The sequence below is a fragment of the Leptonotus elevatus genome, chromosome 5, assembly GCF_054856555.1.
Source record: "Leptonotus elevatus isolate MCC_2025b chromosome 5, RoL_Lele_1.0, whole genome shotgun sequence".
NCBI lineage: Eukaryota > Metazoa > Chordata > Actinopteri > Syngnathiformes > Syngnathidae > Leptonotus > Leptonotus elevatus.
In genome coordinates, this window is record NC_141243.1 from 7,206,464 (window position 1) to 7,226,666 (window position 20,203).

Consider the following 20,203-nt stretch of genomic DNA (forward strand, 5'->3'; position numbering starts at 1 on the left):
TCTCCCCAATACCAGTTATTAGTCATCAAGGACTAAATACTGGCATAAAAAACAAATACAAACTCCAACTCTTAACATTGTGAAAAAACAACTTTTCAGATTTGCAAAATGTTGATTTATTATTATTATTATTATTTTAATCTTTGAAGAAATGTAAAATTCTGGCAAAAAAGTTAAGGGAGCACCCAGAAATGTGAAAAATGAAATGTATTCTTATCCTAGTTTTCATTTCTTGCAAGGGCCATCACCATCTCTTGTAAATTTAACTGAAAGTTAACACAGTTTTCAATTAATTAATTTTATCGCCCATCAAGTCTTTTTAATGCAGAATATTGGTGTGGATAATCCGCCCAATTTTTTTTTCTTTTAAAAAGGAACACAAACGCACTCTACTGATGATATAATATAATATGATATAATAAACCATGACAAACAATTCTCAACACATTTAACGCAGAGAAAAAAATCCTTATGCTCTCTTCATTGAATCTAAAGCTTTAATCCATGTAGAAATATCGCATTGGTTCCTTTTTTTTGCATTCAGCCGTAAATGTGTATAAAAGCAAACTGCGTTGTAATGTGTTAATAGCCTTATTGCAGAGGCGAGGAATACGCATTTGTCACTCATTTTTATGCTGATGTATGCTTCTGCCTCACACACGTCACATCCCATAACCCAGAAAAATTACACCAGTCCCACCTAATTGCGCATATTCATGAAGCCGCTTTGCATAGAGCTGCTAGCATATTTCCGCTAGAAACCCCAACCGCTGAGGGATGCAGCTGAGTGAAAGAGCTGTCAATCCACTGATTCACTACGTCTCCGCCACAAGCATCCGTTTGATAACTCTCCCTCCATGCCTCCATCTTTTTTTTATACTTCTTTTATATGATCTGAGGCCATCACGCAAGAGAGTTTCCTCTTATTTCTTGCAGTCAGTCATACTGCCACTGCCTCGAGCTTCTTCAATTCCAGTGGAGATTTTAAATAAAGGAATTAGCTTCGTCCAAGATCGACAAGGTCATTTAGGCTGTTTGCAGATGCGTGTAAAATTGTAATAACAACAATCAATTCACTATTATCATTTTAACTATTATCATTTTTGAATTGTTTGAAGTGGATGAAATGAATGCTTGTAAAAATTTGCAGGTCTGGGTCCTTTTTCTTAGACTAGTCCAAATGGATTCATGGCGTTTTGGATAACGGCTGTTAAATCTTAATATGTGTTTAGCCAGATCATGTTTTGGTGTGTATCTCAAAGTAGAAAATACATTAGAAGCACTTCTCAGTGCAGTGAAAACTACAATAATATACTTATTCAATTAAATTTGCCCCCAGTAGTCTAAACACAACATTCTGATTAATATTGCATTTATGAAATAGGAATTATGCAGCAAAATCACTAGACAATGCATTTAGCAAAAACCCGTGTTTATTCATCACGATATCCAAACCTCATGATACGATATTATCACGATATTGTTGAGAGGTTGGCAATATAAAAAAGGGTCACAATATGGTTAAAAAAAAGAACCTTTTTGTAGATAACAGCATGCATATAAACAGCCTACAATCTCTAATATCACTTAATTACGTGATAAAAAACAATTAGCATGGCTTTTAAACATAGAAGGGCTAAAACATGCCTTGTGAAAATTAAACTGCATTAGAAAAACTATCCACCAGAGGGTGCTAGACCTGCACAAATGGAAATCAACCTGACTTAACAGATGTGCTGCTTTTAATATCGTGACATGACGACGGCAATATTGTGGCAGTTGTAATATCGCAATATCGCGACAGCCAGAGCCAACATGACAGACATTTGCTCTGGGCTCAGGTAACGACCAATCATGCCCCACCTGTTTTCTGAGTTTGGTCATGTGATGCAACCTGAGCCAGGATTGGGCTATTAGTTACCAGATTCCACAAATTAATCAGAACATTTTAGGAGTGACTTCACGTTTTTTCTCCTCTATGGCAGTGTCCATCAAACGGAGCGTTATTACAGTATCTTTGCAAAGGCAGGGTTTATTATTATAATTATTATATGTGTATACTTTTCCCGATCTCTGCAGTCAGTGATGAGTTTTTTTGGTTTGTAGTTTTTATTTTTTTGCTGTATCACTGTTGTCGGAATCTCCTATGTCGCAATTTGGTAAATGTAATATTTTTTTTCACAAATCTATATGAGTCACTCCTTATGTGTGGGTGTTTTTTTTTTTTTTTTTTACCATTTATTGACCAATGTAAAGTGTTGAAAATGGCGTGCTCTCTATGATGCCGCAATATTACAATATTAATGGTTGAACGGAAACGCTGTTTTGGGGTCTCTTAAAATGTGATGATTTTGGAGGTACGAGATATCCGCCCGACATCAGCGATCATTTGCAATCGACCTTGGTGACTGTATGTAAATAGATAGACATGCATAAAACATAAAGGATGTGCTTTTAATTGCAGACAAGGGAAGTAGTGTTGCTTAAAGCGAGCGATGGAGAGTCGCCCCAATGGCTCATTGTAGCAGTTGTGAAAAGGACTTCATCAGAATTGGCCCTGCTGTAATGAAGGAGCGCTTTCGGGCTGTGCTGATGCTTGGGTAAACAAGGGATTGTTTCAGTGCCAGGTTTCCAAACATGGCCAACAATGCTACCATTGTCCCGCCAGCTCTCATTAGGGCGAGCATGGCGGAAGCACGGAAGGGAGGTGGGTGAAAATGGGGCGTCAAAGTGTGTGTTTGTCTGCGTGCGTGTGTGGCGGCAGCAGCAGAGGACGTAATAGAAAGACGTTCTCCTGTGATCATCCAACGTCTTCGTCCCGCGTCCACGTCCAGCCGACGTTCTGACCGCCGTCCCTCGCCGCTTTTTCATTTGGGATGCTGAGGGATGCCAGTCATGCCACCTTTACATCACCTTCATTCTCCCGCCCGGTGGCAGGAGTGAGGGTGAACGTGAGGAAGAAAATAGGCCAGGGTGGGGGTGAGCTGGTGAGCGAGGGGAGAGGGAGAAGCGGGGTGGTTGCAAGAAACAAGACAAAAGGACAAGATTTCCTCGCTTCCTGTCTTAATGAACGCAGGCAGAGAATGCTCACAATAGAATACATTATCCTCACGTTGGTAGAAGCAATCAATTAGCGCAAAAAAAAGAAAATCCAACTTTTTGTGTGTGTTTATCAGTTCTGCCTCATTCACACTTAAATTGCATGACCCAGTGAAGCACCTCGCGTCGCCATCTTTCCCACATTTAATGCCAGCAAACCACCACAATTGCTCAATGAGAAACTCAATGTTAGTCAGGATCCAGCAAGAATATTTTAGAGTGCGGCCGGCCACACTAATCTACTACGGTATTAGGTGGTTTGTCAATTTTGATTGATTGAGTGAAATATTAACTCAATCACTGTCATAAATTAATTGGAAGTATTTCTATTAGTTTAACCTTTTTTCTACTTTTGTTAACAAGAGTAAGAAAACCTAGATTTTTTTTTATTGTACATTTAGAACAGATATAAAAATTTGGATTAATCGTGAGTGAAGTCATGTGATTAATTACAATTTAAAAAAATTCACCTGACTCCCCAATTTTTTAAATCTTTTATTCGTTTAAAAAAAATAATAAAAAGATTTTAAAAAGGAAAAAAAAAAATTGGGGCGTCATGCAATTAATATTAGTAATCGTAATAATCGCATGACTTCACTAGTTAACTCACGATTAATCACACATTTTATATCTGTTCGAAATGTACAATCATTATTTTTCTAGGTTTTCATACTCTTGTTAACAAAAGTAAAAAATAAATAAATAACGTTAAACTAATAGAAATCATTAAAAATATATATATATTTACGTCTAGAGCTGTCAATGGCAGTGATTGAGTTAACAATTTGTTTGTTATTGTCATGAACTGCACTGCATCATTGTGCTTTTTGAAATGATCTGCTCATCTTCCTGACCCACTTCAGGGTGGCAAAATATTCATAACAATATGATGCAGTGTATCACTGCAGAGCTGCAACCATAATAATAAATAGTATAAATAACTTTCTGTTAGTGTCAATCAAAGCTAAGTATAAATATATTTTTAGATACCACTTCTGTATTTAATTATATTGCATCTAGGGTGACCAGTATCTGCTCCCCCATTCTAACCGGTAATCCTTACTGGGAAAATAGCCTCTGACAACTGAAGTTGGGCTAATGCTGACAATTGCAGACCAAATCAGCAATTCACACGGCGTTTAGATGAAATTTCTTTATCCGTTTTGTTCCATGTTGTCTCCGTTTTGTGTGTGTCGTCTAGAAAAATAGCTCCAGATAATGGCAGCAATCTATAGTGTGAAAAAGGCGTGGGCCACAAATCGATTCTCGCGCGCTAAAAGTGTGGGCAGCGAGTGGAATATAATGTTTGTGCACGTTGCTGTGATTTAAGGTAAAGCTCGACGATGACGGAAACTAAAAGGAAGGAGGAGCAAAACGTATTTAGAATCATGGCCACATATTTACCACGTTTACCATCGTTTTTCTTTAAGACTGCATGGAATTAATGTTCATTTTGTATCCTTCTCATTTCTAGTTCATGTTCCCTTGTAATAAATAATGTAACGCTAAACTCCATATGTGACCTTGCTTCTCCATAACCTGTGTGTGTGTATATGTCTTTTTTTGCGTGTCAGTTTGTGTTTTCCAATTCACTGTTTGAATCCCACCAACTACTATGCAACATATAGGTCCACGGGCCACCATCACAAACAAATGTACGGTATAGGTAATGTTGCACAAGAAGTAAAAAGCTCCTGGATTCATAGACTGCCATGCAATGAAGAGCCACTTCAATATGATGCACGATGAATAGAAGACCGCATCCCTATGTACATTCAAGGCAACTCTGAAGTCTATTTGATGTTCGAGTGCAATGGCGGATGTGTTTTGTTGCTCTTCAAAGTGCCTCAGATGGGGGCTGCTGGGTAATATTTTGACCTTTCAAAAAAAAGACGATAAACCACATTTTCCATATGTATTCCTGTAAGTGTGGATTGTGTGCGTTTAGATGTTTTAAAACGTGTTGTTGCAAGTGCAAAAGAATAGTAATGTGTTCTGCTCTTTGAAGGTTGAAATTTTCATTTCGGGCTAGTGGGGGGGGGGGGGCACATTATTTGCTTCTTGTTGGCAGGAAACTGGAGGATGAATGTTGGGGTAATAAACGTTATGCGGCCACATCATTTGGTACACCAATCAAATGGAATCAATACATAAGACAGTGATGCTCATAATAATTTTCAGTTGTGATTGATTGATTGATTGATTGATTGATTGATCGATGATGACGTTTTACACGCCGTGAATCCAGTGTTGTTTGTTCTTGCGCACCTTTTTCCTGTCCGTTGGTTGATCTCACACAGCTGGTATTCCATGTACTGTACAGGTAGTCATGCTGGTGGCATTTGTGTGTGAGCAAGGCCCAGTGGCATGGCCTTTGTCAGCCTTCCCTCAGTCTCTTTTGACTACCCGAGCCCCCCTACGGCCACCTTTTAAACCACAAAGTCCTCTTCCGCAGTGTGAAGGACTATGAGCGTTGTCGGTTGTGTTGAAAGCTTTATCAGGCATGTTCGTGGCTGCAAAAATAAAGTGGTACGTGTGAATAGTTGTTACTGTCGTCCTTAAATCATTTCAGTTAATGAGGAAAACGTGACATCATTTGACATCAACTCTATTGGGGGCGATCTTGCAGGGTCGCTCGAAGAGCCATCACCTGGGTGACACTGCCCACTAATGGATTATCCGTGCAATGCACGTGTCAGATCGTATACGTCAGGGTTTAAATGGGGGGGGGGAGGATCTTATACTCATGAAATAGCGGGCTCAAAATGTCTAATCTAAAAATCTAAATCTGAAAAATATCTCAGGCATATGAAATTGCGTGACCCCTAAAACCATCAACAGTTTCAATCAATTTGGCCTCGGATTGTTTTGAGCAGAAACACATAAACGCCCACAGACACACACACACACACACACACACACACGCGCAATATACTGACCAGGCCTGCAGCCCTGGGAAAGAAGAACACTGAAGGTTCAAGGTCATTCCAAGTATTCAGACACCTGGGGCACTCCATTGTCAAGGCACCGCATCCTTTGCTCTCAAATGCACCCACAGGCTGTGGCAGGCACAACACATTGTAGGTAGGCGGCTATTGAATGCGCCGCATCCCACTAACACTCTCGTCTGCAACAATATACCGTCTTCCAGGTGAGGCAAATGGCTGCAGGTGGCAACCTTCTATAGAAACACTATCATTTAGTTGTTCTACAAATATTGTCAGGTTGCAATTATGTTTTTTTTTTTCATGTATATATACTTGCGTCTGCTTTATTCTCTCCGGATTGTCCTGCGCTGTTAACCTTTTACTGACGGAACTATTGTTGCCATTGAAACGAGTGCTTATTTAGCTTTCAAATGAAGAGTTAGACTGCATAGAAATAGTGGAGAGCCATTTTTTTGTGAGAACCACAGTAAAGGTGAGGCAGAGCGGGAAGGCGGGAGGGGAGGCTAAAAAGGGGAGTAGCAGCAGCGGTGGGTGTGATTAGCTCCTTTGTTGGAGGTCTGTTGAGCTTCATTGGCTGCAGAGAATAGCTTCCTAATGAAGCCAGCCAAGCTTGGACCAAACTTTGTACTGAAGACAAACTAAGTTATGGTGGTCCGGCGGCGCGCTGGAGGCGAGACAACTGATATTCAACGCTTGGACATATGGTCCCCCCCAACCCCACCCCACCCCACCTGCCATGGCCTCCCCAAGCCACTTTCTCATGTATTGGCTCATTTGCGAGTCTCTACATGTGTGTGGATGGAAATATTTATATTGCGGATTGATCCATCTTTTACAGTTTCTTTTAGCCCATTTGAGCACAAAGGAAGGAAGCAGGAGGGTAGTGACGGAAAGGAGAGGTGGTTGATGCTTCATAGAAGCGACACAAGAGAGAGTGCCGCGGGCTGTCTCTTCAGATGACCCCCAATACAGAATCCTTCCTGACACGTCCTGCAAGAGGTGAAGTAACTGAGTAAATGACACCAAACCTGGCTGTGGCAAAGATGCAGTCCATTTCGCGCTGAAGGTCATAACAATGACAAGAACATCGAATCTTAAGTTGCGCTCGCGTGTTTTGTGCATGAGAGCAAGCCTAATTGCCATTTGAGGCTAATTGTTTGGGTCAGGGTGGGAGCGTGGGGGACGGGCGGCTTCCGTGTCTCACCAGCGGAGCACTCGGTAACTGAGCCGGCAAAGGGGGAGAATGGGCCCACTCCAGGGCCACACAGCAGGCTCGAGCAACACTTCTACTGGCCAAACTGTCAGCCAGAACAACTTCATTGTGCCCAAAATTGGAGTTGAAAGCAAGGCAGAGACTTGGGACGAGAGGGGTGCTCGGAAGGGGAGGGGGGGGGGGGAGAGTGAGGGAAGGATGCGGAGACAGAAGACCGAAAAGAGAGGGGGTCTGTGGGAAACTGCGGGACTGGAAAAGGGGGAGTCCTGGAGAAGGTGCGAGCTCTTTTCAGTTAGAAGATTTCCCAGGAGTTCTACGAAGGAGATAAAGAAGTCACATTAAATGCAGGCTCTTCCAAACGTTCTCAGCCCAAGATTCAAATCAACAACTTTCCCGGAACCCAAATTTACATTCAACTACTTTTACATGCAGTCAATGTACAGTTGGCACTTGCTACTTTGCAGATTCACTTTAGCGCGGATTTGTACTTGGGTCCAAAATTCATACGTTATGTGGTTATCTTGGGTTGTACCAGGGTTTGGGTTTTTCCAGATACTAGCGCCCCGTGCCCACTTGCACCGCCCCCACCCCTCCTGGATTTACTCTATTCTTTATTTATGATGCTATTTTTTAAATGATATTTACAAAGTGTTTAGAAGGCTGGGAGCTTTATAGTGACTTCGTTATGGCTCATTAGAAGCGTAACTCGGCCCCAAAAACAAACAAAAAAAAAAAAAAATTTCTTTACGTCTTCCACTTTGCATAAATTCACCTTTCGCGGGTGGAACACTGTAATGCTGCCAATATTCCAATTTTAAAGGCACGTAAACACGCACAAAAACTCAAATATGCACTTTTTCTTTTTTTAAGTTACTCATTTTCTAACCCAAATACAAACATCGTGGTGACGCCATTGAACGAAACATTTGTCTCGGTCTACAGTACAGAAACTACTTGTATGCGTGCCGGCCATCTTATGTTGCCATTCGCTAAATGAGCCCAACTTGAATAAATTGATTTCTTCATGGCGTTTTCACATTATTTTCTGTCCTTAAGGTGAAAATGTCACAGTGTGTATTTTTATACATGCTCACATATACAGAGTAATTTCTGTAGAGTAAATTTGATTTTATATAGATATGGGCCGAATCGACTCAGTTTTAGAGTGGGCAAAGATTTACACTAGGAAGAGAAAAAAAATTAAAGTCACTCAAGGGTTGAGGAACGAACTCACAACCTTCTGCTTGGGAGACACAGTACCACCTGAGCTATGCCCCTCCTACTGTTTGAGACCAAAGACATAGTTTTTTGACGTTAACCCAAATATTGACAGAATGTAAACACCATAACGTTGATATACAGTATACACATAAATGGAAAAACTAACACAACCAAACCCTTGTTGAATATGAATATGACTGAAACGGCTTAAAGCATTTGACTCTTTCCAATCCATCAATTGCCCCCAAACGGATCAAATTTTGGTTCCCAACTCTGAACGTTGGTAAATTAAAGGGCCCCCGAAGCTACCAGTTTGCTCCCAAGCTGTAAAAGTCAAATGCTAATAGTACAAAAGAGTGTCTTTGAGGGTGACGTAGAGAGTTTTGCATACGCCTCTTGGGATAGTCTGACACAAAACCAAACCCGGTGAGTCCAAAAGTGCTTCTTGCCACCATTGTCTGTCTCTGTCTCTTCTCTCTCTCCGCCCAATTCAAATTCATCTTCCCACTCTTGACAAGTATACGGCAAAACAATCGAGGAAGTTTACTTTGTTACGCTGAGTTTAGGGAGAAAAGGAACGTCTGCTGCATCTCGGTGCACAAGTGTGGGCGGAGGTGTGCGTCTGTGTGTGTGTGTGTGTTTGCGGCGCGCTCACGTGCCTGCGTGCTTGTGTGCCGTCTTTTCCTGCCAGATGCGAGTTTGTGAATGTAAGTGAAAGTCTGTGGGTGCGCGCGCACTGCACGCACGCACACATACACACACGTTTGATCCAGAGAAAGCCCTGCAGCTCCCAGAGACCGAACAAAAGGCCTCCTCTATCCATTGTATGAGCTGTGTGTTTCCCAGGAGAACCCAGCCACAGCCGGAGAAGAGCCCGAGATCGCTTTCCCCTAACATAGCTGTTTTTTTTGTTTTTTTTTTCTCTCTCGACGGTCCAGCACAACACTCTCAAAAGAACCGGTCTTAGTATTTTGACGTACAAGACGCTGAGAGAAAGAGAAAGAAAAAGTGAGAGCGAGCGTCTCGACAGATGAACAGACGCGGCCCACAGACGGAGAGCAGGCGCTCCCAGTGCACTCTTGTGAAAAGGAATATTTCGGGTGTTCTCTGCCATTTCATTTGCTCCTTGTCTTTGAACTGAAGTCGGCGCTCTCGTCGACTTTTGTTCATGGATGTACAATCAGCCGTGGGTGGGAAGGGATATTTCCTATTTCCTAATGGCGCTGACAAGCTCACCCAGTAACTACAAACTCATTTCTACGCCGAACTACTGAAGCAGCAGACCAGAGCAAATTGCCAGTCACCGCTTCATTAGCAAAGTCTTTGAAAGTTAGCAGAAAGTATTGTAGCTATCTGCAGTGCCGCGCACAGCTTTCTTTTGAATAGGTCCTTTTTTTTTATAGCTAATACAGAGCAGCGATTTAGAATTTTGTAAAGCTGTTTTGGGGAGTCATTTCCACAGCACAGCCCGCCCCTTGTGTTCTGTTTGTTAAGTGGGCGTGCACTGGCATGCTGTATGCTAATGTTTCCAATTGGCTAGCGGCGCTGATTAAAGCCTTATGTACTTAGCCTAGCAAGGACCAAGAAAAATAAGAATGCTGCATTTAGGAGATGGATAAAAACAAAAAATCATGTATCTTCAGTTGTGCGTTAATTTTATGATGAGTGTTTTTTGTTGGCCGTAATTGGATGTGAACAATGCTCATCAGACAGCTAGAGAAATGACTGTATTTTTAAGGACGATGTAGCCTACATGCTTATGACAAGCATGTGTCACGGTCATCAAATGAAATCAGAGTATTTATGTAGCACTTTTCAATACATAAAAGTGCAATTCAAAGTGCTGTGCAATCAAAACATCCACATCTGAACTTGTATTAAATTGAGGTTAATCAGAGGCTCTTTAAATGCTAGCCAGCTAGCCAGAGGCTCTTTAAATGCTATCTATTAGGGGTGGGAATCTTTAAATGTCTCACGATTCGATTCCGATTTTTAGGTCTGCGATTCGATTCAGAATCGATTTTCGATTAAGAAAGATTTTGGATTCAAAATGATTTGATTGGCAATGATTTTTGCTTCAATCTATAGATGTGCAAGGAATCGTAATGATCTACTCCAGTCTGACTCGCTAATGCTAATTAGCGCCGTACTCGCGGCCCTTTTATCACTCAAAAGAACGGCTCAACTTGATTGCAACTTTTTCCTTCTACTCTCTAATGTGGCTACAACTTAACAGTGTATTAGACCGCGTGGAACCACACTGCCCCTAAGTGGCCAAACCGGGTACAACATGAACAGCGCTCTCAATAAAGGCACACAGACAAAGGCAAGACTGTATAAAATAATTTAAATAAAATCGATTTTGGGACATTTAAAATCAATTCTGAATCGTACTAAATGAGAATTGCGATTCTTATGAGAATTGATTTTTTTTTGTTGGCACACCCCTACTATCTATCTATCTATCTATCTATCTATCTATCTATCTATCTATCTATCTATCTATCTATCTATCTATCTATCTATCTATCTATCTATCTATCTATCTATCTGTTTTGGCTAGGCAGCAGTATCTCTTGGTTTTGACTCATAAACGGGATTTGCAAGTTAAAGTGAAGTTGTAGTTAAAGTTGAGTTTGAGGTTGACCATGAACCAAACCACAGAAGCCAGCAAGTGAAAACAAACATGGTAGGCTGATACCATCTAATCTCTCCAACACCATTATCGTCTAAGATATCACCATGCAACCCTTCATACTCGCACTCACACACCCTCCCAACCAGATTCCCTCCCTCACCGCTGCACACCCTTTGAGGTAAAGCTTGTGTATTGAGGATGGGAGTGAATGTAAGCCATTGTTGTAGGGAAACTCAACTCTACAGCCAGTTGTTTGATCCTGTTTTAGGCCTGATTTATTTTCATTTTTTTACCCACCACATCAGCTGAGAGGGCAAGACCATCATCTCTATTTGTAGAGACGGTAGTCTGTCTACTCTTATAATAATAATCATCATCTTCAGTTATTTAATGCGGATTCACTTAGCCAGAAGATTTGATTGCTTAAAAGAGGAGCTTAAATTCAGTCGCATGCTTAACTTGGACAGTAATGTGTGCTTTCGGGCTCACACTGTCACTCAAAGGTTTTTGCTCAGTCTTTTCAAAATTCCCAAATTATCACAAAATCAAAATGCCACTGGAGAATTACGTGGCTTTCAACATTTCTCGGAATCCTTGCTTTGCTTTCAATGTGACTTGATGAAATACAATATAAACATTATAAAGTACACCTGCACTCACCATATTATTCTACCCGTATATTTTATTCAGGATATACTGTAGGGGTGGGAATTGCCTAGTACCTCGATTCGTATCTCGATTATTAGGTCACGATTCGATACCGATTAATCCTGATACGAATCTAAATTCATTATTGCGATTTTTTTTTAAACTCAAATTTAGAAAACACTAATCAGGAAACTTGTACATGTACACTTTAAGATTTGTATGAAAATGTATTTATCTGAAAATTCAGGCTTATAATTGAGCCGCTGCGTTTAACAAACAGGTTGCAGTCTGTTTCAAGTTTGAACAGCACTGAAATAAAATATTAAGCCTTAATGTTCCATTAATATAACATTCTTCCATGCTTAATGTGTGAATCCTAACCCTAAGTAAGACGTTTTGTTGAATATTTCTATCAAAAAGTGATGTTTAAAAATCGATTCGGCCGCATATTGAATCGATTCGAGAATTGCGTGCTGTAATATCGCGATATATTGACAAATCGATTTTTTCTAACACCCCTAATATACTGCATCATACTGAGATTTGTTTTGGTTACTTTTGTCACCTTATATAAGAGAGTGACAAAATTATAGAAATGCCAACTAAAACTCATTGCTTACATATTGTGACCCCCATCTTGTGTCATTTATACCGAACAGAAACGGTGAGAAAAAAAAAGGTTATAATGACTACCCTTATAAACACTCTTGTACGTCATTTGACTCTCTCGTCCAAGCGCACCCAATGAAGCATCCAAAATGCGTGTTTAGAAACATTCCGCCATATTGTTTGCATCCTGGGCAGCTGACTCAAACCATCTTTGGCCCATTTGGTATCATGGTGTTACTTTATAGCATCACAACATGCATGCAAAATCCACATCCCGTTGTGACGTGTGGCGGAAAGAAGACTTTTCGTGCACGGCGAGGTGAGAAACTATACCGTCATTTTCATAAGAATAATTGACACTCGGCGTTAGCCTTCCAATCAAAGGGGATTATTTCTCCTCCAGCATATGAAAGGGAGGGCAAAGAGGAGGCGGAGGAGGCGGGGACACATCATAAAAGCTTAACCCTTTCATTTCCTTGTATCAGAGTAGAGGAATGGATGTCTATAAGTCTTGGAGTGGCTTTCGGAAAAGAAACTCAAAGTCACAGAAGAGCAAATTGTGTTCCTCTAGCTTTTTACCCTCGGGATGATGTGTTGTGCATGTTTACGTGTGAATGTACAGTTCACCTGCTTTCATGGCAGTGTGTGTGTGTGTGTGTGTGTGTGTGTGTGTGTGTGTGTGTGTGTGTGTGTGTGTGTGTGTGTGTGTGTGTGTGTGTGTGTGTGTGTGTGTGTGTGTGTGTGTGTGTGTGTGTGTGTGTGTGTGTGTGTGTGTGTGTGTGTGTGTGTGTGTGTGTGTGTGTGTGTTTGCCCACATTAAACCATTAAAGCAAGTGCGCTGTTGAATTATTGATAATGGCTAATGAAAAGGATCAGTTCAGGATGAACTATGGGCTTAACCAAAGCCCCAAGGCTAACACACCACCACCCGCTCCCCGCAGGCACACACACACACACACACACTCACACATACACGGTTAACTTTCTCCTCCTCCACGTCTACCGTAGCTTATTTTAGAAAGGAATAGCCCGCCACTTCTTTTCTCGCTCTCTCGCCCCGTTGTATCGTTCTCCCAACTGTAAGAGGACAACCACATTCCTAAAACACGTCGGTCGTATTCACTCCCAAAGTGAGCAAGTCAACCGGCAGAGCAGAGCAGAGAACAGTTGTGATGCTAAGCCACATTTCATGGAGAATAGGGATTCAGATTTGGGGGGAAGGGGGGGGGGTAGAGAACGCTGGGGCTTGGGGGGGCAGGAGAATCGGCGCCAGCCCCTCTGAGGCGCTCAGCAGCATCCCCCCTCCGCCACCGCTCATAGGATGGCGGATGTGTCTGGGGGTATCCATGACAACGGCGCTGTATGCCAGGGACATACCTCGGCAACGTGTTCAAGTTGGCGCTGGTGTGTGTTTTGCGCTTTTATATACTTATGCGTGTGCGTGTGCAGATGCATTAAGGCCCACACATTAATATTCAGTCACTCTGACTGAAAAGCTGCTGCAGCCTAAATCAGTTTGCTGAAAAGGCCCCCATCGTACATCATTTGACTTGATGGCTTACTGTAATATTTACTCACTTGACGCAACTAATCTGAGTAACTTAGAGTCCGAGCCAGTATCATCACAAGGCGCCTTTGAGACTTTCCATTTCTATGTTGTGAGAAATTAATATTGGCAAATTCCTACACTTGATTGTAAAGGTGCAACGATTAATCGACAACTGTTTATCAAATGAATTGATCATTATTTTTTTAATTTGAAATTGTCCAAATGTTCGGAATTTCATCTCCTCGACAGGAAATATTCTCAGACTTCTGTAGTCCTCCATGAAAGTAGACTGTTTTTCTTGTTTGTTGGTTTTTAAACCAAAATTAAACAATTGTAGACCAAACAAATAACTGAATCATAATGCATTTATGTTTGTGCACTGTCGGTTTGAAATGATGTCCTTTAAAAAATAATAATAATAAAAATAAAAATAAAGGGATGGACATGTAAATGTTTTTTTTTAAACACAATTCATCGATTAAATAAATAAAAATAATCAAAAGATTAATCAATTACTTAATTACTTGCAGCCCTACTTAAATTAACTGCAGGCAAGCCGTGAGTTCGCTGACAGGGCGGACAATGACAGAGTGGACATTTTTGACTAATGTTAGCATTTAATGAGCATGTGGCAGACCTTCGCTTAACGACACGATGCAGTCATCAAACCGACTACGTGCTCTTTAACAAATACATTTGAGTTTCTGAAAGGTTTTTATATCAATTTATGTTTGACTATGACAGAGTGGACATGTTAAGCTCGACAACAAATGGACACATACGGACACACACAATACTCTATGATGAAAATTACCAAATACTTATTCTTTCATTATCCACAGTTTCAAGCTCCAATGAAGAAGAATGACAAAATATTGATCGTTATTATGTCACTGAAAATATTGAAGAGTTTCTTCAAAACACAGATGCCCCATAATGACAGGGCGGACAGCAATTTGAGGGTCACATGGAAAATCTCTTATCAAATATAAATAATCAAAATCAAATGACTGGTTTTAATAAAAATGTTGTTGTGGACAAGAAAAAAAAATTAAAAATAAGATTTTGTGTCTTCATCACTTCTAATAAGACATCAGATGCCACGATGTTGATGATGTAGCGATTCTGATGAAGGCCCTTTATTGTGATATTGACCCAACAGCAAAATGCCCCCATGCTGGCCATTCAGCACAGTCATATTCGCACCATGCACTAAAAGAGAACCAGAATGTTTTAACCTCACACTCATTGAGGTCATGGTGCATAGGTCAAAAATCACTCTGACAAACACATACACGCTGACACAAACAGTTACACATTGAGTCCTAATAGTCCCGCATGGGACAGTGCGAATCCTCCACAGAAGTCGTCTGATCAGCTCCTCGATATGGGACAGGGCTTTTAGTGTCATAGGATATATACGGGTTTGCTTTTTTCTATCGTTACATTTCTCTCTCTCTCTCTCTCTCTTATTCTCTCTCATTCTTTCATTCTCTCTCTCTCTCTCTCTCTCTCTCTCATTCTTTCATTTTTCTCTCTCTCTCTCTCTCATTCTTTCATTTTCTCTCTTAATCTCTCTCCCTCTCTCTCATTCTTTCATTTTTTCTCTCTCTCTCTTATTCTCTCTCTATCTATCTATCTCTCTTATTCTCTATCTCTCTCATTCTTTCATTCTCTCTCATTCTCTTTCTCTCATTCTCTCTCTCTCTCATTATTTCATTCTCTCTCTCTTTCTCTCTCCCTCTCTCTTATTCTCTCTATCTCTCTTATTCTTTCATTTTCTCTCTCTCTCTCTCTCTTTCTCTCTCTATCTCTTTCATTCTCTCTCTCTCTCTCTATCTATCTATCTCTCTAATTCTTTCATTCTCTCTCTCTATCTCTCTCTTATTCTCTCTCTCATTCTCATTCTCTCTCTCTCTCTCTCTCTCTCTCTTCATTCTCTCTCTTATTTTCTCTCTCTATCTCATTCTCTCATTCTCTCTCTGTCTCTCTCTCAAAAGTAGATCCTATGGGAGTATATTTTTAACCCTGACAGCCCTGCACATTTCCTGAGAGGTTAGAGGGCCGGATGATGAATCAAGTAAATAATTCACAGTTGCTGAAACTCTTTCGGTGTAACGTCAGCATGAAAGGGGGAGGGAGACCAAAGAGATGTACTTAACATTCTAACACACTTGAAGCTATATTTTATCCAAGTCAGGGTTTTTACTCAAGTGTAGTGATTACGTCTACCTGTCATTTTTTTTGTGTTTTTGCAGCAAACCTGATGTCTTTCCTGCATTTTTATAGGTTTGATGAAGACCACCCGGAGGGTGACCCGGAAACAAATGCTGCACTGGCGACGGTCTTCAGGCTGACATATCGAGGATATTCAGCAGATCGCAGAGGTGACTTTCCCCTTTCGCGCATTACTGTTTCTGCCCTCTTTTTATTTTTTATTTTATTTTATTTTATTTTTTTATGTGGGCTATATTTCAAAAATCGCCCCGCTATGGTTCACCGTCCCTTTTACCAGAGAATTCACCATGAAAATGTCCGTCGGACATTTTGAGTGACATTGCACGTGTCAAACTGCTGATTGAAGGAGACACACAGAGAAATGCTGTGCTAATGAAATCATCTGACCCACATCCTTTAGTGCTATCCATTTCTCCAAAGACACAGAAAGGGCATTTATACAGGTAAACCATGACTGGTCCCCGAAGTAAGAGAAGGAAAAGGAGCATCCATTATTTACTATAGGGGGGCTACGAGACACTTAGCACATAATGCACTGCTTCAAGCATACAAAACACGCAGCCTCCTCTGTGCTGACAAGACCATTGTTGTGTTTTATTTTTTGGGGGAACATGTATGTTCCCATCCATTCTGACAGATGAAAAAGAATAGTTCCCCCTGAGGTTGAGAGGAACTGACAAAGGTAGAAAGTGAATGGCGCAGTGAAGAGATGTCTTCTCTTCCTGTGTGCCAGTTAGATTTTGGCTTGCTTTGCGATTCATGTGCATCTTTTTTTTTTTGTGGGTGCTCTTTTTATTCACAGGTATGCCCTTTTCTTATGGTGTAAAAAAGGAAATGAGACCGTGCTCTTCATAAGTGCTTCCAGCTTGACGAAAGCTTCGAATCTAAGCGAAGAAAAACAAGATCAGTGTTGCTTATCCTGCAGCCATCATGTTTCACTGTGGCTGTGGTGCAACTCTGATGATGCTTAGTGTTGTTTTTGCACCAAGATGCCTTTTTGGTGGAGGGACTTTTAAACAGTTGTTATGCTAGTCAGTCACCTTTCAGCGTAACAATGACCCAAGCCTAAATTCAAAGTAGCGCTGCAGCTCACGATTATTTTAATAATCCATTAATCTGTCGACCGGATTATTTTTTTCTTCTTTTTTTTTTGGGACTGTTTCATTTTCTATGCCTTTATGACATTAATTAAATTGTATTTATTTAATTATTAATTAATTAATTAAAATGACATTATTTTAAATTGAAAGTTGCGAAAATTAAAAAAAAAAAAATTATAATGACTTATTACTGGTTTGGTCCGTAACATGTCAGAAAATAGGCAAAAATGTTGTTCATTCGTTTAATGCAAAACCAGATGTTTTGGTATTGAATCCAACATAAACATAATTAACTCATTTTCTCCCCAAAAGGTATAAAAACATTCTATTTTAAATATTGCAGTGGTCCCAAAAACGTCATTAAACGTTTTTTTTTTTTTAAATAATAATAATTTTTTTAATTTTGAGGATTTGGGAAAAAAAATTATGAAAAAGGTATTCAAATGACTAACCGATTAATCAAAAATGATTATCATTTAATTTGATAATCGATTAGTTGTCGATTAATCTTTGCACCTCTAATCCAACGCAAAGACGTAACTTCTTAACCAGAAAAAAATCAACAGTAAACAGGGAGACTTCACATCTATTAATTCATTCACTGCCATTGACGGCTATAGACGTCAAAAATATTTCTATTAGTTTCACTTTTTTTTCCCCACTTTTGTTAACAAGAGTATGAAAACCTAGAAAAAATGTATTGTACGTTTAGAACAGATATATAATTTGTGATTAAACATAAGTTAACTAGTGAAGTCATGTGATTAATTACAATTTAAAAAATATGCTGCCTCTAATTAAAATAAAAAAAATAAAAAGATGATTAAAAATTAGGGCCGTCAGACGATTAGATTGTTTTTATTGTAAATAATCGCATGACTTCAATAGTTAACTCACGATTAATCACAAATTTTAAATCTGTTCTAAATGTACAATAAAAAATTCTTGGTTTTCATACTCTTGTTAACAAAAGTAGAAAAAAAAAATGAAACTCATAGAAATAGTATTAATATAGAATTTTTGACGTCAATGGCAGTGAATGAGTTCAAAATGTGCCTTTGGAGTTGCCCCGACTCAACCTCTGATGTAAATCAACACACTCATCGGTCAGTAAGGTCTTGGACAGACGTCATGGTTCATATGTAGCCAGGCAGAAAGAATGATAACAAGACAGGATGGTGCTGGTTGGATTAATATCAGCTGTTAGCAGACAGACAGGCAGGCAGTCAGTCAGACAGACAGACAGGCCAGGCCAGGCAGGCAGCGCGCGCCCTGGAGGTGCACGGAGTAGGCAGGGTCTCGCACCCGCCTCACTGGCCTTCATCTTTTCGAGATGGGCTGAGTTTGCCTGTCGATAGTTGAGGGAGCGCCTGCCAACCCTGAACTGTTCTGTACTGTCAGCTAAGCATCAGAGGCATTTGCGGAAGAAGAAAGCCCGACCGCAACACTTTTATACTGACTGAATTCCTGGGAAAATGAGGCCAGTTGCTGACTTATATGTGCGAGGGAGTGACTTTCAATATTTCATGTTCATGAGAAGATAAATCGGGTTTGACGTTTGAAGTGAGCCTGCTTGGAAATGTTGAAAAGAGAGAGTCGTCTAAATTGATGTTGTTCTGCATCTGCTGTTTGCGGACAAGGACGCTGAGGATATGATTTGCTGATTTGCTGCCGTGGCCTCAGCTGTTGTAAAAGCTCTGCGTTATTGTTCATATTGGGTTACAAAAAAAACAACATGTGTACGATGAATATAAAATGTCTACAATCATTCCAAGTCCAAAAATAAAAGAAAAAACGTATCATGAGGAACCTACAAGAGCAGCTGACCTTTATTTGGGGTCAATAAGAGGCACCGTAAATGGCAGCGGATGTGCGCCGACTCCCATTTAGCAGGCGTTGGGTTGTGATCTGTCAATTCTGAACACAGCCACATACCCAGTTATAAGAGGAGTTCATTGAAATACAAGAACTTCAGTGCCATCCAGGTCTTGATTTCCTCCAGACAGGACAAAAAGCGGCATCAATGAGAAAGCATTTTTTATTTTTTTTTGCTCAGCAGGACAAAAATCAGACTAGCAGTGGAAGGAGATACCAAGTTTTCTCAAGATGGAATTTAAGAGTAGCAGATACGATGAAAACAGTAGAGGACTCAGAATTGAACCCTGTGGAACACCATATGACAATGCCAGAAAAATGACATGCAACAAATAATATATATAAAAATGTAGGTACAGTTCATGAAAAAAAATATATGGATAATCTGATTGTTAATTCATGTCCCACCATTTTGAGTCATGACAACGTTGCCACCCGTGTCACGTTGAACTTTTTTTGTTGTGGTGCAAACATAAACCCTCATTCTCCTTATTTCCTCTTGGAGAGAATAATAAGATGGTGTAAACCTGAGACACTCCCGAACCATGTGTCCTCAGCACCCCCTCCCCCCCACGCCAAAAAAAAGTCACTGGCTGTCTTATCAGGTTCTAAAGTATATCATGTAAGACAATACATGTGAGAAGTGCACCAGGAAGAAAGGGAGAAAAGTGCAGTACGATATGAGGTGGTGGGGCCGCTATTGTTGCCTTCCACTTGACTGAGACGCATTGAAGGATTTTACTGAGAGGTAACTCGAATAGTGCTTCCCCCCTAGACAAAATGTACACACAACACGGGTCATGTGTGTGTTGCGCTCACTTTTGCAGTTGACACTTTTCACCAATCTGAACTTCCTATGGCAACTTTAGCTGATGGTTTTTCCCCCCTTTTTTTTATAACAATTTACTAGAACAGTCAAAATCAACCGATTAATCGACAAATAATTGATTATCAAATTAATCGACAACTATTTTATTAATCGATCGTTGTGAGCCATTTTTTATTTATTTTAAATTGCATATCAACAATAATTGTTCACTTACTTCTGTAGTCCTCGATGAAAGA

At 40.3% G+C, this 20,203-nt stretch overlaps 1 long non-coding RNA gene across 3 annotated transcripts in view; it reads left to right on the forward strand.

Moving 5' to 3' along the window:
* The window catches only part of LOC147173502 (uncharacterized), a 46,901-nt gene that overhangs the window by 25,444 nt on the left and 1,254 nt on the right, over nucleotides 1-20,203 (forward strand). For all 3 annotated transcript variants that reach the window (XR_015094777.1, XR_015094776.1, XR_015094775.1), the window contains exon 3: nucleotides 16,215-16,312. This is a non-coding gene — a long non-coding RNA (uncharacterized LOC147173502). The remainder of the gene's footprint in view (nucleotides 1-16,214; nucleotides 16,313-20,203) is intronic.